Below are 26,346 nucleotides of genomic sequence, written 5' to 3'. Positions count from 1 at the left end.
GACTGGTCCTGCCGGCGCAGGTTAGCAGGAAGCTCTCCACACACCGGACCTGGGCTAGGACTGGGTCTCTCTATTTCATTTCTGAATTTGCTGATGGGATACAGCCAAGGACTCACAACCATCATATTGGATTCAACATATTAAAATAGTTCCTCTAATCTAGCAATGTATGAGAGGAGTAGGCTAAAGTAACACTGATAAAACATTTGTATGGCATATGAGCAAATACAAGCATTTTGAAACAGCCAATAAAATTGAAATGAAGCATTGTATTTTGCTGACTGAACTTGTGCACATTTTTTTCTGAATGTGTGGTTCGACAAGAGCCTTTTTTTCCCAGAAATTTGGTTCCAGAAGTGTAAATCAATCCAGTACCACCACTCTAGGGACTTTACCTGCCAATAATTTCAAAGTGATTTTTGCAGTCCCCTTGATCTGAAATGTCTGTTTTCAATTAATTTAATAAGATCGCTCTAATATTGCCAAATAATTATGAATAATTTCCTGATAAGGAGGCTTATTTGTCTTTAATTCTGACTCTGAGGATGGCAATGCTATTATTTCACTGTGGAGAAACTACAAGCATAAGTAAGGTCTAAAACTTATAATAGATATTGTGAAATGGGAAAAAGTGATTCAAAAGAAAAAAGGAACTAGGATGGGGGAAAGGGGTAAGTGGGGAAGTGAAAAGGAAAAACATGTAGGCTAGTTTATACTACTAGAATCTATTAGTTCACTGAAAAGGAAGGTTTGCGCTAGTATTGATTGGAGAACATATGTCCATATCTTGTGCTCTGAGTAGCTACATTAAAGATAATAATACACAATATATCAAATATTATTTTCCTATTATACTTTGTTATGAAATTTTGTTTTACATTTTTCATAAAATAAAAAATATATTATATATTAACAACAGAATTTGAAGCATCTAATGATAATTGTCCCTAGATTTTGTTCATTTTCATGCAAGAAAGTAGATAATTAATTCTTGTATTTTACCAATAATGAAATGTATCTGTATTATTGCATGGATGCTAGGTCGTCCTTTATTGTTCATCTTTTGATAAGAAAAGAAATAATATTCCTAATAATTTTATGTTGGGTATGTGTGCTCTTTTATAAACACAACTGGTCAGAGCAACTCCTAAAAGTGATATTTTAATATTCTAAGCAATATTATGTTTTCTTCAAATAAAATTTTTATTATTTTCTTAATAATTTAGAACTATTTAATTACCAGTAGGAATACCTTTTCCTTAATGATCTCACAGGTTATGTCTCTGGAAGCCTAGATATTTGTGATGGCTGCTTATCACAATTTTTCTATTCTTATTTTTCTAAACTTATTAATTGCTATCATTTCCCACAAATTCATAATTTATCAATATTTCAGTTGTGTTATAATAAATTTCTACAGTGATATTCCAATAATTTAAAAATATTTCCCATTACAGTATTATCTTTTGCTCCCTACATAGTTTATGTAGAGGCATAGAGGTATAATTTAGTAAATTTTTCTTTGCCAGTAGCTCTCTTTTATTCACAAATATGGAAGTTATTTTTCTAAGGGCTAAGTATAAGGCAAACAATTTTAATTTGGTAAATGCTTAGGGATGTAATATTCACACATACAGACAATTTTACGATCTAATATTTTATTTGAGAGAAGACAGAGTTAGACTCTGAATTTTATTTCTCCTTACAAATTCAGTGAAGGACTCTCTCTCTCTCTCTCTCTCTCTCTCTCTCTCTCTCTCTGTCTGTCTCTCTTTCTCTCTCTCCCTCCCTCCCTCCCTCCCTCCCTCTCCTCCTTCCTTCCATTTTGTTAAAATAACTGAAACTAACACCTTGAAACCCAAGTTTCCTATTTTATATAGGGACCATGTTTTCCCAAGTCAGGGTGACACTCTTCAAGCAAAGTTGGCATAGGATTTAGAAAATAGCAAATTCTGGATTGGAAGACAAATATGCTGAATGCATCCAGCAACATGGACTTGGGCTATAAAAGTTACAATCTTACAAAGGCCTGAACCTGACATCTCTAACATGTTTGCACCCTAGGGACGTCTTTTCAAAATGTTTCTTTAGTGGGGACCAAAGTAGGCTTTCAAATTTGCTTTCTAGTTGTCTCATTCCAGAAGAAATACTCTTCAATCATATCTAAACAATGTGGCTTATTGACTTCTTGCATTGCATTTTGATTGTAATGCAATCTGTTGTTGAGTGCTTTTCTTAGCTTTCTCATTGCTGGACACATTATCTGACACTCACAAATTAAAGAAAAAAGGTTTGATTGGCTTGCATTTTTAGTACTTTGGTACTAAGGTAGGAGCATCATAGTGTAAGCATAGTGGAAGCATCATAGTGTGAAGTAAAGCTGCTCAGTTTCTGGTAGCCAGAAAGCAGTACAATTGAACAGTACCAGAGAGGAACTGGCAAACAACCATGTAAAATAGATTACACCTCAATGACATGCCCTCAGAAACACCAGTAACATGATTTTACTTATTTATTTTATTAATTTTACTGAGAAAAAATTGCAATGAGACAGTTTCAAATCAAATTGGTAGGAGAGTTATAACAATTAATACATTGCATATTGTTGTTTTTGTAGTAGTCATTCATAGCACAAGATGCAGATGTGATATCCTGTCCAAACACTATTAGTACAAATCTTTCTTCTTATTTAATTAAGAGAAAGTGGCCATATATCTATCCTAACTATTTTGTATATACAGATACAGAATTGTCCTTCATTTATATCTCCTTTTTTTGTTTAGTTTTGTCAGAGATGGGTATTCCATTGCCATTCAAATATTGTAGGTGCATGAATTCAGAAAACTATTCCAATATAGTCCAGTAGTCCACAATAGTAGTGGGTTATCCACAGGACTGGCAATGTCCGAGTCTGTTGACTTGAGCCTTCCACAGCTCTGCATATTAACATGGCTTCACTTTTCATACTCGTTTCTACACTTTTCTGCTGTATGGTTAAGACCAAGATAAAGCAAAATCTATATATCAAGAAAGGTAAATTTTGTATCTGACAAGGACAGTCAAGTCCCCTCAGGACTTATCCCAAAACCCTGTGCCACACTTTGTAGATCCTTTGTCATTGTCAGCCATGTGGATGAGTGAAGGCTATTGCTTGACCAATTTGCTCTCTGTGAAAGCCTGAGGGAATGTTTTCTCTCCATGTGACTCTCCTTAGGCACACTCTACGTCATCAATCACGCTCCTCTGTGGCCCCATAATCTCCCTGATCAGAAAATTTGGGACACAACTGAGTAAAATGATGTCACAATATAGGTTCTCCTGTGTCCTGAGTCCTCACTGACCTTGAAAGGCTACAGCCAAAATGTTGGCTGTCCTTGCAGCCCTTCTTTTTCTCTAATTTTTGATCTGCAAAGTTAGGTTGTTAACTCTCCTGAATAGAAGCTTATTATTACCCTACAACATATGCAGTTGTGTTTAACATCACTATCCATCTGAATATCAAACATGTTAGGCATAAAATTGTTCCATTTCCATTGTATTTTCCATCAAGTAACTTGATTTTAATAATCAGCTAAGCAATTCTTCACCCAGTGAAATTGACATATGAATATTAATGATCACAGTCTACCTCTTGTCAACTTCTCATGCAAATGTATTTCCTTAAACTATGGCTAATCTAAGAAAAGCAATATTGAGTTCATAATTCTGTCTAGTATAATACAACTAGCCCAGAAACATCCAAAAGTACAGTAGGAGGTACTGATCAAGTCTTATCATTGTGCTCTTTGTTGACGAGCCTTGTTCTTCATTTCCTATTTTTATTTATCTATTCTCCTTAATTAATATATTTATCTGTATCTTTGACCCCTTTTGGCATCATCAAATCTTTCTAGGATATTTTGGAGCATTTTCTGGAGTGCTCATTTAGTATTCATAAATCTCTTGAGTTGCTCTTCTCATGGAATGTCCTTATTTCTCCTTTCGGAAAAAGTTTTGGATACACATTATTCCAGGTTGGAAGTTGTTTGCTTTTAGGGCTTGAAATATTTCACTTCAAGCTCTTCTGGACATGTGAGTTTGTGTGTACTGTGATTTAATGCATTTACCTTTATATATGATCTTTTACATCCTCTGACAGCTTTTAAAATTTTGTTCTTTATTGGAAATCAAGCACTTTAATTATATATTGTGAGTAACTTCTTTTTTATCATGGTGGGTATTTTATAAGCCACACTTACTTGGTTTATTTTATTTTATTTTATTTTGAAGAGTGAAAACAGAAGCAAAAACAAATAGAAAAAGTGCCAGCAACAGGTCACATACAACAATACGTATGTTACAGATTTTCAAAATGGTAGGTAATTAACAGTGATTGCTATATTATCTTTTTATAATTTTAATGAGAGAAAAGATTGAAAAACAATGAAACAAGCTTCAAGACAGGTTAGAATGACAGTTACAATAATTAATATATTGCATATTGTTGTATTCCTAGTAGTTATTCAGAGGATAAGATGGAGACATTATATTTTGTCTAAACATTATTAGTACAAACCTTTCCTCTCAATGAACTAGGAGAAAGTAGCCATATATCTATTCTATCTTTTTTTTGTGGTGGTGGGGAACCGGGGATTGAAATCAGGCCCTTGAACTTGCCAGGCAAGCTCATATTTTACTGAGCCATCTCCCTGGGCCCTATCCTAACTATCTTGTATATACATGTATATATTTTTTCATACACACACACACACAGACAAAAAAATTGGTCCTTTATTTATATCCCCCTTTTTTGTTTTGTTTTGTCAGAGATGGGTGTTATAGTGTTAGAGAAGTTGTATTTGGAGACGTCTTTAAAGCACTTTTTTTACATGATGCCAGACCAAAGAGTGTAGGTACTTGAATTCAGCAAAATAACCCAATATGGTCCAATATTCCATAATAGTAGTGGGTTATAGCACAACTGGCAGTTGTCTTAAGTTGTTGATATGAATCTTTTACAAGAAGAATATTAATATAGCTTTACTTTATTGTGTCATGGTGATGGTTTTCTGCTGGATGGTTAAGACTAAGTTAAAGCAAGAACTATATAATTCAAGATGCAATTTTTATATCTAACAAGGTCAGTCAAACCCCTCAGGATTTACGCTGGAACCACGTACAGCACCTTGTAGATCTTTTGTCAGTGTCAGCTATGTGGGTGAGCATGGCTATTGCTTGACCATTTTGTTCCCTGTGAAAGCCTGAGAGAATTTTTCTCTCTAGTTGACTCTCCTTAGGCACACTCTACATCACTGATCACTTTCCTCAGTGGCCCCATAATCTCCTTAATCAGAAAATTTGCGACATCACTGGGTTACAGGATGGCACAGGACAAGTTCTCTTATGTCCCGAGTCCTCACTGACGTTGAAGGGCTATTCCAAATTATTGGCTATCCTTGTAGCCACTCTATTTCTCTAGCTTTTGGTCTGTAAACTTTAGTTGTTGAACATCCACAAGAGAAGCTTAATGATATTATTGCCCTGTAACACAGGCAGTTAGGCTTACCGTCACTATAGATCTGTATATCAAACACCTTAGACAGAACATGGAACTGCTATTTTCCAACAGCCATAGATATACTGAACTTTATATCCCTACAGAATGTGAAAAAAAGAACTACACATTTTTACAAAGAAATTTATTTTTTTTACAAAGAAATGTAGAAATCAAACATGTGAAACATTGTACCAGGACAGTCCTATGATATATTTTTGTTCTTGTCTCTTGTTTTTCTATATTACCTTTTATTAAAACAAACATTTACTTTAAAGAGATTATAGAAATAATTGATATGACATTAAAAGCAGTACACATTTAGAAGTCCAAAATGATGGGCATTTCAAGCATGATTTTACCATTACACATTGCTATCCTGAGTGCGGTTGCTTACTTCTCATATATCAGCGTATAGAGTTAGTCAGGGTGAGACTTTCACCCATTAACTGCTATTTTCAAAAACCTGATGGAGATTCTTAGGACTATTGCCTTAACCATCTTGTTCACATAAACATATGGTTTTGATCCTGCCATATTTCCTAAGGTTTCTCCTTACTCTCTGTTGTTTAATCTTTAAGTTCTCGCTTTCCATTTAACTGTGTCATACCTTTCAATTTTTATTTCTTCTTTTGAGTTCTTACACTAGAGAGACAATACAATATTTACACATTTCATTTATGAGTTTATCTTCAAGTGGCATCTACTTATATATGAAGGCTTCGAGTTTATTTTTCTTAATAGCTGAGTAATACTTCATTGTATAAAAACACTACATCTTTTTCATCCATTCGTCAAGTGACAGGTATTTTGGTTGTTTCCAAGATTTGGCTATCACAAATTGTGCTGCTATAAACATAGGCACACATATATCACTATGACATGACGTTTTCAGTTCTTTTGGAAAAATTCCCAGAAGCAGAATAGCTGGATTGTATAAGATTTCCAGTCCTAGTTTTTTGAGGAGTCTCCACACTGATTTCCATAATGGTTGTACCAGTCTACATTCCAACCAGTAATGAAGGGTTCCTTGGTCCCCATAGCCTCTCCAACATTTGTTGTTGGTTGATTTCTTTATGATAGCCATTCTTTCTGGGATGAGATAGTATCTCAGTGTTGTTTTAATTTGCATTTCATGAATGGCTAGTAATGTGGAGCACTTTTTCCTGTATTGATTTGCTTCTTGTATTTCTTCCTCTGAGAAGTGTGTGTTGATCTTGGATGCCCATTTCTGGAATGGATCTTTAAATTTTGTGGTCCTACTATTTTTTAGTTCTTTGTAAATTCTAGAGAGAAGACTTTTGTCTGAGTGCTTATTAGTTAAAATTTTTTATTGGCACTATCTTTGAGAAGAAACTGAGATTAAAATATTGGAATAAGTCAGGCCAAATAGCTCAGCAGATTAAAGTGCCTCCTGAGGCAGATGCAGGGGCTGGGAGTTCAATCCCCAGGCCTTCCATGCCTGCCCTGCCCCCGGGGCACACTGATATGGAGATTGAGACTGAGTGTGGTGCCATGCACCTGTAATCCCAGCACTTGGTAAGCTGTAAACAGGAGGATCAGTAAAGAGTCCGATCTACACAGTGAGACCCTGTAGACCTTGTCCTAAAATACAAAATAAATAAATAAAATAAGATATTGGAATTGATTTTGCAAATTCTCTACAGTATATATTTTAATATGTAAGGTATAGATATATTAATAGATAAAGAGCAGTGAAGAAGCACAGCAAAGGATTTTTTTAGTTTAAAATAGGTTCTGGAAATGGAAATAATATGATTTTATTTTCTGTTGTAACAAACACTTCATGTATTTGCTAAGCTCTTTTGATCCTGGTGGTCTTGTGAGAAATCATATAGTGGTTGTGTTACAATCAATGTCTTCAGCAATTACAACCTTACTTCACAGGTGTAATGACTCTTGGGAATGGAAGTCTATTTGGATGAGCAATCCTGTTCAGCATTTTAAATTTTATTACTAGTGAGGCAGGACAAAAATATACTTCATTAATTCATTTTTGTTTGAGTGTAGAAGGAAGCCTCCAGTTATGAGAAGATACCATATACTATATATATAAAATCTAGGAGAGAATCTAGTGTTCTTAAAAAATAGACACATGTCATTTTTCTGGGGACTTGAGTAGATTATTACAGGATACTATGTTAAATATTTTGTAGTAAAAAAATTATTTTGGGCGGGTACCAGGGCTTGAACTCAATACCTGGCGCTTGCCAGGCAAGCGCTTATTCTACTGAGCCATCTCTCTGGCCCCTTGTAGCAAAATGTTAACCAGGAGCATTAATTCAAGGTGCTTTAAACCATTTCGTACTCTTCTCATAGAGCAGGCTATCAGGGATACTGCATTTAAGGCCTCTACTCTTGTTAGTAGTTAGCCGCAATATATCTTTAGATGATACCATGCCTTAATATCACAAACCAGGGAATACTTATTTAAAACAATTCCCTAAATCTCACATTAATCTCCTAGACAATACAGGTATTTGACAAGGAAGGCTGCTGAATCTGAAGCTGATAGGTGAGATAAAAGAGGGAGGTGAAGGGATTTATGCAATATGACTATACTTACTGAGCTGGGCTTCTCATTGGGACCCAGACCTCTTAGTTCATATCGTCCAAACATCAGAGTAAACTTGGACCCCAACTTGGACCTGTTGCAGAGTCATTTTCTACTTTTGGTCATTCTCATTTTTTGGCAGAACCAGGGCTTGAACTCAGGCCTTTGTGCTTGCCAGGCAAGCACTTATTCTACTGAGCTATCTCCCCAGCACCATACACAATGTTGATAAACTCACATGCCATTCAGTAAAGGATCACAGTAGTATTCCCAATGTAAAGAGATTAATCAGATGTAATGTTTCCTACTTAGTGATAAATTTCACAAAATGTTATAATGTGTGCTGTGTTCTCATGAGGTTGTTGCACTAGCACGCCCAATATTGACATGAATTGGTGATAGTTTTATCCCTCATTTTCTGAAGGACATACATATATTCTGCTAAAGAATTAAGTATACTTGCCAAATTCACACTAGATAAATTAAAATAATGTTATCTATATAATTTATCAGCATAATGTTCTTACAAAATGTACATGTGGTCCACATCTCTTCTGGTTATGTTATATCACCTTGGGAATCATTTCAGGGGTCCAAATCATAAATGAATTTTGCAGTTCAAATTATATGAATGTGAACTATATCTAGTCATTCTTTAGGGTAATGATAGGAATAAATTCATTTGTTACATCAGTGGCCATATACAATGTACATAAAGCTTCATTAATCTGCTCTAACAAAGATGCCACGCTATATTAGTCACTGTTCTTGCTGCTGGGGTACAATATCTGACACCTACAACTTAAAGGAAGAGAGGCTTACTTTAGATCACAGTGAAAATCCATGATCAGCTGTCTTCAAGTCAGAAGGAGCAGGGCAGAGGGGCAGAGTAACAGAGGAAACCTGCTCATCTTTTGGCAGACAGGTAGGAGAAAGAGAGAGAGAGAGAGAGAGAGAGAGAGAGAGAGAGAGAGAGAGAGAGAGAGAGAGAGAGAGAGAGAAGCAAGAGATGAGATAGACCTCTGTAGGTCACACCTTTCCCCATTTCTGAACCATGGCTCAACTTCTAGCAGCATACTCACCTTCTAAACTCAGGGTAGATGAATCCAGCCATGAGTACAGCAAACCCATAATCCAAGTACCCTTCAAAAGCCTGTATCTGAGTGCATGAGAGTTTGGGAAGGATATTTCAGAGTTTAACCACAGCACAAGTTCTCACTAAGTCACAAACTCATGCAGTCTTGGCTCTAATTTATAATCTTCATGACTCCACCTCCCAGAGTGATAAGTTTACAGGTGTGCATCAACATAACTAGCTTATTTTATATATTTTTTGTATATCTCAATGTTTCCATTCACTTTTATTTAATTGTAGTGTTGTTGAACAATCTGCATACTTAACCATTGTTTGTTATCATTTAATCATGTATTGATAAAACTAAACATTTCTGTTCTAGCAAAACAGATTGATTTCAACATCAATCATACAAGTCATATGCCAGGAGCTAATCATTTCTTCTGTTTCCTAGTATCTTTTATGTATTATGTGTGGTAATAATGAGTTTTTAATTTTTATCATAGTATTCAAAGCGAGGCTGGCATATTATACTCCATTGTCAATATAGTAAAAAGACCAATAATGTGAATTTGATTTTCATTGACTTCTCATATATATAAAAATATGTTCCTTTACTTATTCTTGCCACCTGTAGCCTCTTCCTTAGACCTAACTCTTCCACTCACCCCCAAAAATCACCTCCATATCAATCCCCATTTGTGTAATGATTGAGAAATTCTCAGCAATGTCTAGCCCGTAGTAGGCTTTCATAATTGTTACTCACTGCCACATTCCACTTTCTCTTTTCTATGAAAGAAACTACAGTACTTTGGCATTCACTTACTAGCATTACTGTCATAGAGATCAATGATAAGTATAAAGGAAGCAAAGTGTTGGTTGGGTTGATTGTCATGGTGTTTTTTTTTTTTTTTGGTATGGGAGCTTGAACTCAGGACTTTGAGCTTGCCAGGCAGGCACTTATCCTCTGAGCTATCTCCCCAACCCTGTCATTGTGTTCGACTAAAATCTGGTGACAGTTTCATGTTATAGTGTAACTGAACACAATAGATTCATTTTTTTTGAGAGTGCAAAGCCATTAAGTGATACCAGGAGATAAATAAAGAGAAAATTTTTACAGCAAATCAGGAGAGCACTGAGGATAATTCCTGAAGTGATGTCATCCCATATTTTTACTGGAGAAACTCATAAATATTTGTGCATGGAGGAGTTGCCATCATGTAGGGGCAGACCCATTCTTGAGCACGCTCAGCTTGATGTAATATCTTTCCACACATCTTATGTTCAAAACATGCAGTTGTTCCCATCCTGGGTGGAGAACTAAGTATTACAATGTGTAAAGTTCACATCTAGGTGAACTAAAAGGGTGTGACCAGTTTAGGTGGTTCAGGGTGTACATTTAAGTCACTTATACTTTCTATGGCCCTGTCAGAAACAAAAAACAACTTTAGAGGTAGACTTATAGTTATTTAAAAGAGCCATAAATGTTTTTATTTTCTGTAAGCTTAGATAATTGTCTGCCCTGAAAATACTGGCCTAGATTCTAGCAATAACCAGCAAAATACTGGGCTAGAAGCTGACAATATATGTAGAATGGGAAGAAAATTAACTACTTTGTTTTATTTTATACATTATATTCTCATTTTTTCTATTTGAAAAGCAGACACAGAATTTTACATGGAACTTAAGAAAGATGAAGTAATTCCAAAATTTAATAAATATTTTTTCAATACTCTAATTGTTGATACATAGAGGTAAGGGAGCAGCATAGAATCACTGTTAATCTAATCTCACAGATATTCAGAAACGTATCATGAATGAATGGTAATGCCACCACCCAAATTTCATGTTTTAAATCACCTGACTTTCTTATAAAAGGGCGTTTAGCACTATCATATGCTAAAATATCATATTAATACATATCCCTGGTGAGGCCTAAACCATGTTCATAATCTCTTTGGTCAAGGCTGAGAAATGTAAGGTATAGGATTTCAGCTTTGACAATATGGGAAAGCGTAAAAGGGATGAAAAGACTTCCCAGTGCCAGCTTCAAATATGTGAGAGGGTTCTCTGAGTTTTACTCTTCCAATATTTCCAATTCCTTTGAATATTCGATGCCTGCATTAATCTTTTCTGTTTAAAATTATTAGTGAACTCTTTCACCGACTGAATGTCGAGTGATGCACTCTCTCAAATATTCAGATTTAATAACTTTATACAAATGTACTTCAATTCATATTTTAAGAATTAATGTTTTTGAGGCACATTCCCTTTCATATCAGAAGAAACAAAATCACATCCCACTTTTGTATTTACATTATCTCACTATTTCATCATCATATTTTTTCTACTTGATTAAAAATTGCAATAATTTACAAGAAAACAGAATAGAAGATTAGAGAAAGTACCCATGGATTCAGGTAATCTTGGATAAATTACTGAACAAAAAAAACTACATAAAGACAGATTCTTATGAGCTCAGCATTCCAGCTTTCTGAATTCGTCATTCAGTTTCAAACAGTTGTTACCAGTCAGAAACGCATAACCATTACTGTCAAATGTTTTCAATTGCTTTTCTTTGTGGGGTGGATGAAACACACTTTTAAAATGTTATTGAGGAAGTAAAGAAAAATTGTACAAGTAAAACAACACATATTTATGAGCTACATGTAAGGACTAAGGGACCTAGGCCTGAAGGACCACTGCTTTTTTTATCTTTATCTTAGGACCTTACTTGGCTGGAACATACAGAGTTGAAAATAAAATAACATAAAATGTCTTTAGTCTCAAAATAGCCCCAGATAATGAATAAGAAGGGCAAAAATTATAATACACTACAATAAATGTATACATCAGATATAGGTGCAATTCAGAAGAGTAGCTTGAACTCCATGCAAGAACAGAACATGCTACCTGAAGGCGGTGATTTATTATCCAAGTTTCAAGGGATGTTAAGATATAAGGACTTGAAATACAGAACAAAAGTAAGACAGAATAGAAAAGCCTACCCAAGAGAAAATTTTGCACTAATGTTCTGGCTGTAAAACTCTTCCCAAGGAAATAGATGGGATATTATACCACCTTTATGGGGAAAAACTGATTCATGAGACAATATGGATGCATCTTAGAAACTCTATGGAATGAAAGAAATAAGTTCCGAATGATAGAAAAAGATATACATTTTTTTTGTGAAATACGAAAGCAAAACTACACAATGCCATTTAGCTAGATGTGCCAAAAATATGTTAAAAGAGCAAGGAAATAATAAATATACATGAGGATTTGGGGATTGAGGGAAAAAGAGATGAAGGAAAATTATCAATAATATTGCGGTTCTCAAATTGGTACCAGAATTTCTGGAGTTTAACTTATTATGGGTGGATGGGGAGATAGATAAGCTGTCACTTAAAGGGCCCAAATTTACAGAGATTGGTCTGCCTCCGCCTCCTGACTGCTAAAAGTACAACAGCGTGCCACTACACTCTAGTTTAGAATTTTTTTGTACCGGAAATTGAACTCAGGACTTTGGGCTTGCCAGGGAATTTTTCTTTTAACCGGTTTTACATCAACTCTGCCACGGGACTAGACCTCGATTTCCAGAAATAAATGCTCTTTTAACCCATGTTTTGTTTGTTTGTTTGTTTGTTTGTTTGGCGGAACCAGCGATTGAACTCAGGCCCTTTCACTTGCCAGGGAAAGAATCATTTTATTTTATTTTATCTATTTTTATTTATTTGTTTATTGGCAGAAACAGGGATTGAACTCAGACCCTTGTACTTGCGAGGGAAGCGCTTATTCTACTGAGCCATCTCCCCAGACTCAATCCATACTTTTTCTTTGCCCTTGGCCATAATCCCTTTCCAATAAGGGAAATAAGCCACTTCAAGCCTTGCCGGAAGGGAGGCATCTTGAGGGTGTACACTGTTGCAATTGGTGGACAGAAAAATCTAGAAGGAGCGTCCTGGATTTGCCCGCCAAGAGGGGTCGAAAGGGGCGGGGCTAAGAAGAAGGCGGGGCTAAAGAAACCAAAAGACCCGAAGAGCCAAAATAGGTTTATGCACTTTGCCTTCGCTTTGCGACGGCAGTGGCTCCTGGCACAGTCACGTCGCTGGCAGAGAAGTTACCGCCTCTACAGCCTCCTCGTCCTCCTGCGTCGCCGATTAACAGGGTTTGTGCCTCCCTCCTCGGACACCTCCACCTCTGACTCCCCGCCTGTCACCCCCCCACCCCCGTGGTGATAGCGGCCACTGCGGTCGCGGCGGCTCCATTATGTCGAGGGCGGCGGCGAGGCCGGACAGTAGTTTTAAAGTTGACACCCGCGCTTATCGCAAAGAAGGTGAGTTCCTGTCTCGGGGAGCCGGGGCACCCACACCAACTTCGCTGTCTCTAGTGAGCCGGTCTAACGACCAGCTACGCGAGTTCGCCACCACCCCACCCCCTACCTGTGGCGGCGCGGTAACCGCCAAACTCGCCCGCTGTTACCGTACAACGTGCGCGAAAAGGACCGCGGCCAACTGGTATTTCCCCGCGCCGCTCCTCCAAAAATGATGGGGACCTCAGTCCCACAAAAAGGGACTACAGGTATTAAAAAAAAAAAAAAAGCCAGGAGTTTAAAGGGGAAAAACACCCTCCATATAATTTCGGCCCTCCGTCGGAAGGTTATTTGACAGTAGAACACTAAATGTGGTTTGGGAACAATGGAGGCAAAGTAAAAGTGCCCTCGATCCATAAAGTGAGGGTAAGGGAGGGACTGTTGAGGGAAGAATGGCACAGAGATCAAAATGGAAAGGTCCAATACATGAGGATGAAAATTCCGTTTTAGTGAAATTAAACTTCCTACACTGTAGAAGATCGAAGTAGGATGTTGGCGAAAGGAGGTTAGGATTTGGGGATAGAGAGCCTGTAGGATTTTAGGGACTGGTAGCTGGAGCTGTGCTGGAAAAAGGCAGAGTTGACAGAAGCACAGATTTGAGAAATGACTTTGAAAATTTTTGTTTTCAGCTTGAGATTGTGTCCTACTAAAGCAAAGTATATGGGCCCATCTTTACATTGGAATTGGATATAACTTGTTTTACATGAGTTGTTTTACCTACCAACACGTTACAAAAAGTATACTTCTTAAGTTTTTAGTACAAGCAGCTTTAGTTCATACAAAATTTTGTATACTTGCAAATATAAATATTAAATCACACTGTAAAATTTGACATTAGAATGTTTTTAAAGCAAGTTTGGAAATGTTCTTAGAAGTTGGAGACAGATTGTTCTCCAAAAGATTTCCACAGACAATTTTGCCATCACAAATTCCATAATTAATTTACAATACTTGGTATGATCATGTCTAGCTAATTTACCTTCAGGCTGAAAAATTGTAGATGACAAAGCAGTGTGAAATGAAACTTAATTTGCCTTTTTTGGAAAAAGACATCTCATTAAAATTACCCCATAAAATTATTTTCACGTCACATTTGCAAATGATATATCCCTGGATCCTGTTTGGTAATCTGTCACAACATTCCCTTTGGTAGGATGACAAAGTAGTAAAAATGGGTTCCCCACAACGTTTGCAATATGGAAGTGAGTGGTGCACTGTAATGTGCACAGCAATGTGTAATAGCAAAACCATTCTTAATATACCTGTCATTTTGGTTTTCTAAATGCATACTGCTTCAAATGTCATATCAAGGTTGTCTTTCTTTATAGCTAAGTAATACTCCATTGTATGAAAATACCACATCTTTTTCATTATCCCTCAGGTGATAGTCATTTTGGTTGTTTCCAAGACTTGGCTATGACAAACATGTTTTGTGTCAGCCTGGATTTATACCAATGTTTTAGGGTGAGATTTGTGTATTTTTAACTTTTATACAAACTTTCTGTCCATTACCAGCCAGTAAGTGGTGCGAAATTTTCATTCATGACCAGTAAATAGATAAAAACAGTTTCATTGAAATCTAGATAACCCCTCCAATTCACTCTCATGGTCTGCTCAAGATAATGTAATATTTAGGACTATTTTTTCACGGAAAATCGTTTTTGCCTGGTTCTGTAAGGAGTTTTGCTGTATCTTTAGATATATGCAAATATTAAAGGCTTTAAGAGCTGTAAGTTCATAAAGTAATAACAATACCTTATCTATTCTATTTCCAGGCAGTAAAATGAAGAGAAGCTTTGCTTAAGAGCTTGATGTGGTGAACATAAATACTGTTGCTAATTAATTGACTAGACTTTGTGACCCTCAGTAGGTTCCAATCTTTCTGGATTTGGGTTTTGATATTTTAATATAGGGAAATTGAGCTAAACTCTGAGGTTAGTTTCAGGACTGAGATTATGAACGAGGACTTTGGAGTTCTACAGTGATAATTCTTTGAGTGGCATTTCCATGACTGTGCGTTTCAACAGTAATTCATACATTACAAAAGATCTTGACCAACAGTTATTACCTCACAATCACTGAGTAGTGAAATCTGTGTCCAATTTGTGTTGAGACAGTTTTCTAGAATATGAAAAACAGGGGCTGAGGAGCTAGCTCAGTAGAATAAGTGCATGCCTGGCAAGTGCAACGGCCTCAGTTCAATCCCTGGCTCTGCCAAAAGAAAAAAAAAAGAATATGAAAAACAAATATAATTGATATCTAAAGTTGGCTATCATTTCATTCTAAATCTCCTACATTAATCTGTTCAATTTGAATTAAAGCTCTCATAACAAATAGCAAATATTTGATATTCTACGCTGTCCAAAATACCATCAAAGCTGAATGTCTATACTTAAAAAATCCACAAGTGGTTTACCAGATATAGTGAATAAAGAAGAGAAGAAAAAAATGTCAATTGCTTGTATGCCAATATCATTTGCCTATTTGGTTTTTGTAAATCCTAGTTAGCATATGACTTCAAAAGATGTCAAAGAAATGTCAGACTATCAATTATCACAAATCCACTCCTGATGAGATCATTAAAAGTGGTTTGAGGAAGCATTTGCTGATCCATTTTAAGCTGTACCTGACACTCAAGGATTGCATTGGATTGGTAATGAGAAAATGTCAGCGAAGATTAGAAATTGTAGAGTATAGAATATTAGAAACTTTCAAAAATTATTAAGAGAATATTGAGCAATGAAATAAAAAATGGCAAGTGAACAGACATATGAAATGACATACATTTACATTTAGAATTCATATGAAGAGGAATCAAAAAATTTAGAACAGTTCATAATTCCTTATGTGAAGTTCCTCAGAAATGTACATGGCTCATCAACAAGTTTTCACCCACTAATAATGCTACTGTGTACTCATAGTTAAAAAAAATGACAACTATCTTCGTGTTCAATAAATGGCCATATATGGCCATATATATGAGTGTGTGCCAGGCATTTCTTTTTTTTCTTGCAGTACCAGGGATCAAACTCAGGACCTTGTGCTTGCCAGTCTCATGCTTATGCTGCTGAGCTATATCCCTAGCCCCCAGGCATTTCTTAGTGCTAGAGATATACAGACAAATTGACATAACTGTATTAAAGAGGTCAAGTAAATAAGTATGGAAAATATACATTTAATTATGGCTAGTTAGGCTCCTGAATTATCAGGACTGTTCCTTTATTATAAATCTGCCATCTGATGATGTTGTCTTATGTACCATAAGCACACTGCAACACATTATGCATATATATACATATATATATATATATGTATATATAATTTGTATCTACAAAGAGTAAGTAATCTGTTAGAATTTTTTAAGCAAAATAACTTATAAAATAGTTTCTTTTTTTACTTTGGAGCTTTTAATTTATTGTTAAACTATTTGCAAAGCAGTTATTTAACAATATTTTCTTTTTTTACTTCATGTTTTTCAGCAGTTTTAAGCCATATGTTAGTAAGCCCACCATATGAAAACCAGTTAATTATACCTTTTCCTTCATTTATCTAGGATCGTTTATAAAACTTTGTACATGTTTGTAGTACACACGATTAAATTCATTTTGGGGATTGGTACATGTACATAACACATTTCAATCCCCCAATAGTATTCCGTTTTATTTTCCCAGCATCCTATTCATTTATTTACCTTATAAAACCTTCTAGTTAGCTATCATATACAGACAAAAACCAAATTGTAGGTCAAAGAACTATTAGAATGCTTAGCACTACATTTTGCAGGTTGGGGATGTCTAGAAAGAGATTAGTGACTAGTTGTTATTTCCTAGCTTTCTATGTGTATTAGATATCCATATTTAAAAAAAATTTACTAAGCTTGTGATAAAGACTAATGGAGGCAGCAAGGCTCCTATTATGTTGCTTCCATATCTATTAGGGCAGAACTTTTATTCTCTTCCATCTGAAATCAGTTTTACCCATGCAGTTTTCACCTGATGAAATGAAGAGTGTATTTAGTGACTTTTTAGGCAGAGTAGCTGTCAGGAGATCAAGTAAAGCAATAGAGCACGCAGAACTTCCATTCAGTTTCTGACTTCAAAAGTATCACCACTGAAGTCAGTAGCTCTGGAGGCTTATGATTATGGAGGTCAATGATTTGGTTGAAATAAAAACAACATAAATATTAAACATATGACTAGTAGTTTCATTTATTATCTTTATCTTCTGTTTTGTACTTTTCATGGGTCATGGGAAACTTTTTACTATGTGTTTAATAGCAATTATCGGGTCAACCAAATAGCTCAGCAGACTAAAACACCTGCTTAGACAGGCACAGGGGCTGGGGTTCAATCCCTGGTGTGCTGTGCCAGCAGTGCCCCCAGGTGCACTGAGACAGCGACTGAGACTGGTTGTGGTGGCACGCACCTGTAAACCCAGTGCTTGGCAGGCTGAAAACAGGAGGATGACTACAAGTCCGGTATGTGTAATGAGACCTTGTAGTCCCTGTGCTAAAAATACATTTAAAAAATAAACAAAAAATTAGCAATTATCTGTGTGAAATAGCTAACATTTGCCAAACTCATAAATGTGACATGAGTCTAATATTTTGGAAGTCTAAGGATATAACATAGTCTTATAGCTATGAGCGTTAACCATTCTGACAGGTCGTGATCTGCATTTCTAGCACAATAAATTTTTTTATATATTTATGCTTATAATATTGCAGTCAACCCCTATGAAATTTTCTCCTTTTTGTCACTTTGTTAAAGTAGGATATACAAGGAATTCTTTACCATTCTATAATTCTATTTTTTGTTTTGCTCTTAAGATAGGTTCTTTCTATGTAGCCCAGGCTGGCCTGGGACTCAAGGTAATTATCCTACCTGTGCAGCCCAAGTGCTGGGATTACAGGCATACACCACTAGGTTCCGATTGCTTTGGATCAAAAGCAGTTAGACTTTGAAATTCCAACTTTACCAAAGTATTAAAACAGCTAGTAGAAAGTTTTGCCACAAATGTTTGATGAGCTGCCCTTAGGAGGAAGTAGACATTTATACAACTAATTCTGATTTTCATTTAAGAAATTCAAAAAAATATTTCTTTTATTAAAAATATCCAATTATATCTAGAGTAAATTACTGGAATAAATATAAACTTAGAGTAATTTAAGAACATTTCATTAAGAGGAGAAAATTTCTTTGCTACAACTGTAGAAATATGGGAATATTCTATTTCACTCCATCATAGATCTTGTTTGGCCTATGATTCCATAAGCAAGTGTGATCCAAATTCATTTGTACTGACTCAAGCTATAAATACCACACTTCTGTCATGAAAGTATATGTAATACTATATTGCCCAGTATCATCTAATAGAGATAGAGGACACTTTCATATATGATACTTTGAATGTTCACAGTGACATTTTGTGTGCATAACTCAATGGTATTTTTATAGCAATACAGCTATTTTCAATAGGCCCAATCCAGTCAGAGTGATAAATATTCCTGTCAAGTGCTTCCTTATTTTTATAGCATTAATAGCATGTATTTGGGACAAGTTGATTTAAATATTTTTTAGTAATGCCCAAGTCCATAGAATGAGAGCTATTACTATTAATAATTATGGTTTAGTGACTTAAGAACATCCTTCTATTATTCCCTTTGCCTTTCCCCAGATTGCTGTAATTTTCTTTAATGAATTGCACCTGAATCTGGAGTCTTTTATTTCTATAACCTCAGTCCTCTATTTCCTATAACTTCTCTGTCCCTTTGATTCCTCATTTATGAAATAAAAACATTAGGTTACATTGATTTTACACTTGCCTCTCTAAGCCTTTCCTAGTTCTTCCCCTTCTCACAAGTCAGTCCTAAAGGCTCTTGAACCACATAGCCAGGTACTTCACATCAGTGACCTCATTTCAGGTACCAAATTCTGTTATAGTTACTTTTCTTGTTGCTGAGATGAAAATATTTGACATCCAAAGTGAAGGGAGGGGGCTGGGGAGATGGCTCAGTGGAATAAGTGCTTCCCTGGCAAGCGCAAGGGCCTGAGTTCAATCCCCAGGTCCACCAAAAAAAAAAAAAAAAAAAAAAACAAAGTGAAGGGAGGAAATGTTTATTTGACTTAAAGTTTGTAGAGGTTTTTTTGTCCATCATTGGCTGGCTCCATGGTAAGGTGGCATGGCAAATAGGCATCGCAGAGGAGAAAAAGTTCATGGCAGGCAGAAGGTAGCAAAGCAATCAAGGGAGTCAATGAGGAGCCTTAGCAGCTTCTTTTTACCCCCTTTTATATTCTGTCTAGAGTGTCAGGATTAGGACAGTGCCAAGACAATTAGTGGACTGATTTAGTAATCATATACCTTAATCCCAGCATCACGCAGTCTACATTCAGCTACCTATTAAAGAGCCCCACCTACGACCAAATGAGGTTTTTGGGGACATCAATATACAAGCCATAACACCTTCCCATTCACCCTTAATTTCTTGAACCTTTTCCCATTTATAAGTTTCATTTACCCATCTGCTACTATCCATCCTATATTAATCTCTTTGATGATTCTTGCCTTACTGAAATGAGAGTTAAAAAGGGCTGGCCAGATAGCTCAGTGGATTAAAGCACCTGCAAACAGACTCAGGAGCCAGGGGTTTGCAATTGAGACTGGGCGTGGTGGCATGCTCCTGTAATCCCAGCTCTTGGGAGGCTGTAAACAGGCAGATCCCTACAAGTCCAATCTAGTAGTGGGATCCTGAACACCCTGTAGACCCTTCCCTAAAATACAAGAAAAAAAGAGAGGTAGCATGTAGTATTTAAACTGTGTGTCTGATTTATTTTAATCAAGATTATATTTTCCAGTTGCATCTATTTTCCTACAAATGTCTCTCATCATCCCTTGCAGCCATGTACTTTTCTGTGATGTATAGATACCACATTTTCATTATTCAGTTGTCTTTTGATGGTTATGCAGGCTACTTCAAGAATTTAGCTATATGAATTATGCTACTATAAACATTGGCATGCATGTGTTGCTTTAGTACAATATCTTAAGCTCTTGGAGGGAAAATACCTAAAAGGGGGATAACTAGGTCATATGGAATTTCTAATTTTAGTTTTAAGAAATCTCCATAATGATTTCCATAATAGTTGTACTAGTTTACATTCCACCAACAATGTAAGAGAGTTCCTTTTTGCCATAGCCTCCCCAGCATTTGCTAATTTTTGAATGTCTTCATGATTATCATTCTTTCTGGACTAAGATGAAATCTTAACATTATTTTAATTTGCATTTCTTTATTGGCCAGAGATATTGAACATTTTTCATATGTTTATTTGCCATTTGCACTTTTTCCTCTGTGATTTGTTTATTCTTTTTACTTGTCCTTTTTTTTACTTGCTCTTTTATTTTTTTAGGTGGTCTACTTGTTTTGAGTTTTTTATATAGTAGATATTAGACATCAGTCTGAGCAATAGCTGGCAAGAACTTTTCTCATTTTGTCATTGTCTCTTCACTCTATTAATTGATTTTTTTCCTGTACAGAAGCCTTTTAATTCCATGTAATCCCATTTGTTAATTCTTGTTGTCATTTCTTTGCAATTGTGGTTCTGTTAAGAAAATCCTTTCCTACACCTATAGCTCCAAATATTTTTACCTGTTTTTATCTTCTAGTAGGTTCAGTGAAAAACATTAGAGTGTCTTGAAATTTTTTCTGCCAGATTGGTCACACTTAATCCCAGTCTCAGGCAAAGTCTCTGGATATAAGAAAAATGCAGAAAATTTTCTGCCAGGCCATAACACATATCTCTTGGAGTCCAACAACCAATGTAGTCCTTCCCAGCAAAGACTTCTTGAACCATGTCTTTACCAGCAACATTTCTACCACCATTGTGAGCTTTGGAACTCTGACCAGAATATCCCATCAAGTATAGCATAAAGCATTCCAGCTCCATTCTTTTCACTTGAAAAACATTCTGATGTGTCAGATTTCAGGAAAGTAACATAAAAATATGTTTCCTTGTTGAAGAATCTGAATTATATGACCACAAATCAAGGCAGTGCTTTTTTACTTTTTGACCTGAGTATATGTCAGACTACCCATTAAACATTGGTTTTATTTTATCTTTTCCATGTCCTATCAATTTAAGCCTTTGCTCTGTTACCAGATTCTTTTTTCCTTTTTAACCTAGTTTTTCTATAGCATTTCTTTTCCTCATTGCTTTTGTTTTATGTTCAAATGAAAGAAATGAATCAGCATCAGAAGTTACAGCACATTTCAAAGCTAGTTTATCTCAGTCCATATTTGAAAGCATGCATTCGTTCTTTAAAGTTTCATTAACTTTCAGTACACTGGGTTTTGATTCTCAGTATAAAATACTGCTTTGCTGTTCATATATCTTTTCCAAGTTTATACCTAAGTAGTATATAAATTTTAAAATACAAAGGGAAGAAAAATAGTTCAGAAGTGATAAGCTGGAAATATTAAAGTAACATGCCTGTAATTAACCAGAAGGTATTTATTTTACCACATTCAAGATGTTTATTTCCTGTAAATGGGCAATAAAATCATATTTTGCACTGTTTAGTGTATTGTTATTTGATATTATAATTTATGTATAATTTATGTATATTTTCACCTCTAGCTCTCCCAACTTCTTACTAAATTAAATGAAAAGATACATGACCATTTATCAGACATGATGACGCACGTCTGCAATCCCAGAACTCAGGAGTCTGAGGTAGGAGGATTGTTGCAAATTTGAGACCAGCCTGGGCTACAAAGTGAGATGAAGGCCAGCCTGAACTGCATAGTGGGACCCTGTCTCAAAAAAGACCCCCAAAAATTCATGACTATTTGCTATGAATTTTGTGTATTTATTGTTAGAGAAAACTATTTCTACCTAAATAGTAATCAAAATATTAACTTTGCTGAAGCAGTTTTTTACTGTTCAACATACTATAGCATTACAGTCTGTAATGCTATATGCTGTACACATTTTTGTAAAAAAAATATTTTGGAGAAAACCAGCTTTTGGGTTAAGATATAGACAAGAAAATGAAGATAATGGAGGATTGCTGCAGATATATTGAACCTTTTGATTTTTTTAATACCTTTTAGTCTACACTAATTGTATAGCTGCTTAAAATTTAAATCATTTGTTACTTTATGATAATCTTATTACCCAGAAGCAGCAAGGGCATTGAGGTCTTTTGTAAGTGTCTTCTTCCAATTCTGCTTTGTGTATTCCTATCTAAAATGTAACATTTCCCACTGGTCACCACATAAAGTCAAATACAAAAGAAACTTCAGAAATAGGAATCTGAAAGACTGTAGTGTGTCCTTTGTCATACAGCTACAGTGCATAAAAGCAAAGTAGCACTAATATATTCTTTTATTCTGATGCCTTTTACAGTTTTTACTGATTTAGCGAGTAAGAATCAGTATAATATATGCCCACATTCAACAAGCACACTATAAAAACAGATTTGTTTCATATTATAATGAGTTAAAAGAAAAATCATGGAAAGAGTGTAAAAAAGAAAAGAAAAATAGGAACAATACAAATCTCAGGTTTCTTCAGCTATGTATTGGCTCCCATTTCGAGCGCAATCAGTTACCTAGTTCCCAGTTCTTTGCTAAAACACTGGTTAAAGGTTGTAGTGAGTGCTCAATAAACCTGTTTCTTTCCCAGCCATCTTCCCAACTAATATCATCTGCTCATATGACCTATAATTTAACATTTATTCCCTGAGTTCAATCTTCCCTCTTGGCCTGATACAGGCTGAAAAATACCCATACTAGCCCCAGAATCCTCTCTCACTTTTAGAATTGGCTGTAGGACTTTTTTAAATGTATTTAGTTCATGATCTCCAGGGTCTCACTACTAGATCGGACTCATAGTGATCCTTCCTGTTATTCAGCCTCCCAAGCGCTGGGATTACAGGTGCGTGCCACCACTCCCAGTCTCATTTGCCATCTCAGTGCGCCCTGGGGGTGGTGGGAGGGCCATCATGGCAGGCTGGGCATCGAACCTCAGGCCCCTGTGGGCTATAGGACTTTCAGTGAACTTCACTGTGACATTTTCACTCATGCAGGTAAGATAATTTGATCATCGGAGAGTTCAAATGTCATGTCTCGAGTAGTGGGGGTGGAGGCAAGTGGGTTCTGAAGAAAACTGTATTTATCATCTCTTGTGCATCACATATTTCTTATGAATGCCAAGCCTAGAAAGGAAGTCTGTAACTCAGACTTCAGACGTTTTTAAAACTGCATATCAGGGAAGTCTTAGACTGAGATTCAATCCTTAGATCAGATGCTCACTGTGTGACTCTAAGAAAACTGTTTAGTGTTTCTAAACCTTCGGTATTACGACTGGAAAAGAATTATTGTATGCATGTGAAATTTACAAGAAATCCAGCTGAAAGGAATTGGCAATATGGAATGACCTGTGAGATATGCATTATTTTAATTATTTTGTTTAGAAAGCCACCTTGCATAATCTTGATGACAAATTCACAATTCAAACAGATCTTGAAATACTAGAATGATTTGTTGAATTTAACTAGGTGAAATCTAAGTGATACTAATATAAGTATATACTGGGTCTGTTTGGGAATCCAACAAAGTTTCTGTATGTATAGCTATCCTGGAAAAACAGTTTAATCAGCTCCAGATGAAACAGAATCATGTACTGTAGTCCAGAGTTAGCTGTGTGTGTCAGCAGGATGGCATGACCACCAAAGTTAGTGAACCTGTGTTAGACTACATTAATAGATAACTATTCAAATTATGGATTTGAATATAGTGTATATTGTTCAATGGCACACTTTAAAATGATTGAAATGATAAACTCTAAGTTTTAGCCACAGCTTGAAAAGAGGGTATTTACCCCATTTTAGTGTATGCTATTATTGTACGTTTATTATGGGAATATATTGAAAATATTTATGTTTTTTTTAAATTTTTATTTATTTGAGAGAGAGAGAGAGAGAGAGAGAGAGAGAGAGAGAGAGAGAGAGAGAGAGAGAGAAAGAGTGTGTGTGGTGTGTGTGTGTGGCCAGCTCAGCCCACCAGGGGGCGGGGCTGGCTGGCATGTGGTGCTGGGGGATTGAACTGCAGTCCCTGATGCTTTGCTAAGCTTGTTCTAAGTAGGTGCTTTAGACCACTGAGCCATCTCTCCAGCCCTGAAAATATTTATGAATGGTAGAACTTTAAACAATTTTTTTTTGCAGAACCAGGGATTGAACTCAGGCCTTTGTGCTTGCCAGGGAAGCACTTATTCTACTGAGCCATCTCCCTGGCCCCACAAATTTTAAAAAGACTAAAACTCATGCTATAAGAAGGATCTGGTATTCATTCATAAAAGTGGTGACAAGGTAGAAAAGTGGAAAAGATATAATACTCTTGCAGTACTGAGGACATTTTAGAAGACTGGTACTATATCTTCAAGAAATTAAACTAGGTCCAGTGGAAGTTGTAGAACAGTAGTTGTCAAAATATGGCCCCTGAACCACTAATATCAGTACAACCAGGGATCTTTTCTTTTTTAAAATAATTTTATTGAGAGGGCCAGGAAGATGACTCAGTAGAATAAGCGCTTCGCTGGCAAGGGCAAAGGCCTGAGTTCAATCTCCAGTTCCACAAAAAAAAAAGAAAGAAAAAAAGAAAAGAAACCAATTAGTAGGACAGTTTCAATAATTAATGCATTGCATATTGTTGTCTTCTTAGTGATAATTCAGGGATCTTTTCAGAAATGTAATTTTTAGGCCATTCTATGGTTTATATCCAGATGTTCCAGCAAAGCCTTATATGCTTTGGAGATGTGGGGCTTTGGGGAGGTGATTGCATCATATAGCTAAATATAATGTTGAGAGGTAAAGCTTGATCAGAGGAGACGGGTCACTTGGAGCATGGCCTGGAAGATTATATCTCCCTCCTTCCTTCGTTGATCTTCCTTTCTTACTGGCGCTTACCACTAGGCCCAGTCTCAATTGTCTTCTCAGTAGGCCCCAGGGGCGGGACCAGCACGACAGGCCTGGAGATTGAACCCCAGGCCCCTGCTCCTGCTTGCAGGTGCTTTAATCAGCTGAGCTATTTGGCCAGCTCTATTTTTTTTTTTCATTTATGTATTTGGTAAAGGGTCTCATTATGCAGCTTGGACTCATAGTGATCCTCTTGTTTTCAGCTCCTCCAGCGCTGGTATTACAGGTGTGTGCCACCACACCCGGACTCATATGCTGGCTCAGCATGCCCTGGGGGTGGGATTTGGGCCAGCGTGGCATGCAGGACCAGGGATTGAACCCTGATTCCTGCACTTTGTCAAAGCCATTTCATAGTCCACTGAGCTGTCTCACTGCCCCCCTTGTTATTTTTAAGAGACCTTTCCTTTTGTGTTCACTAGTTGAATGTGTTTAACATCTGAAATTCTATCTTCTCTATGATTGAAGCAGTTTTGCCAGCTTTCAGTGGAATTCTTAATGTCCTGGATATCTGTTTGAATCTGTTTAATGCATTCTTGTTCTTTCCTTTGTTGTTCATTCAGTGTTTCCATCATTTTCCTAAGCCTCTCTATGGGCCAGGGAGATGGCTCAGTAGAATAAGCGTTTGCCTGGCAATTGCAAGGACCTGAGTTCAATCCCCAGTTCCACAAGAAACACAAACAAACAAAATCCATCCTAATCCCCTCTATTTTTATCTATATCTTCTTTTGATGTACTGAGCAATTCTTTCATGATTGTTGTCATTGCTGCTTTTGAACTGACAGATTATTTCTCATCTGAGCTCCTCATCTGAGTTC

General features: G+C 36.2%; 1 pseudogene; it reads left to right on the top strand.

Moving 5' to 3' along the window:
* The window catches only part of LOC101588832, an 18,752-nt pseudogene extending 5,331 nt beyond the window's left edge, over nucleotides 1-13,421 (top strand).
* The last annotated feature ends 12,925 nt before the right edge of the window (nucleotides 13,422-26,346 follow it).

This window comes from Octodon degus, unplaced genomic scaffold (assembly GCF_000260255.1).
Source record: "Octodon degus isolate 3935 unplaced genomic scaffold, OctDeg1.0 scaffold00171, whole genome shotgun sequence".
Taxonomy (NCBI): domain Eukaryota; kingdom Metazoa; phylum Chordata; class Mammalia; order Rodentia; family Octodontidae; genus Octodon; species Octodon degus.
Note: the sequence above shows the minus strand (reverse complement) of the source record. Positions and strands in the feature narration are given on the sequence as shown.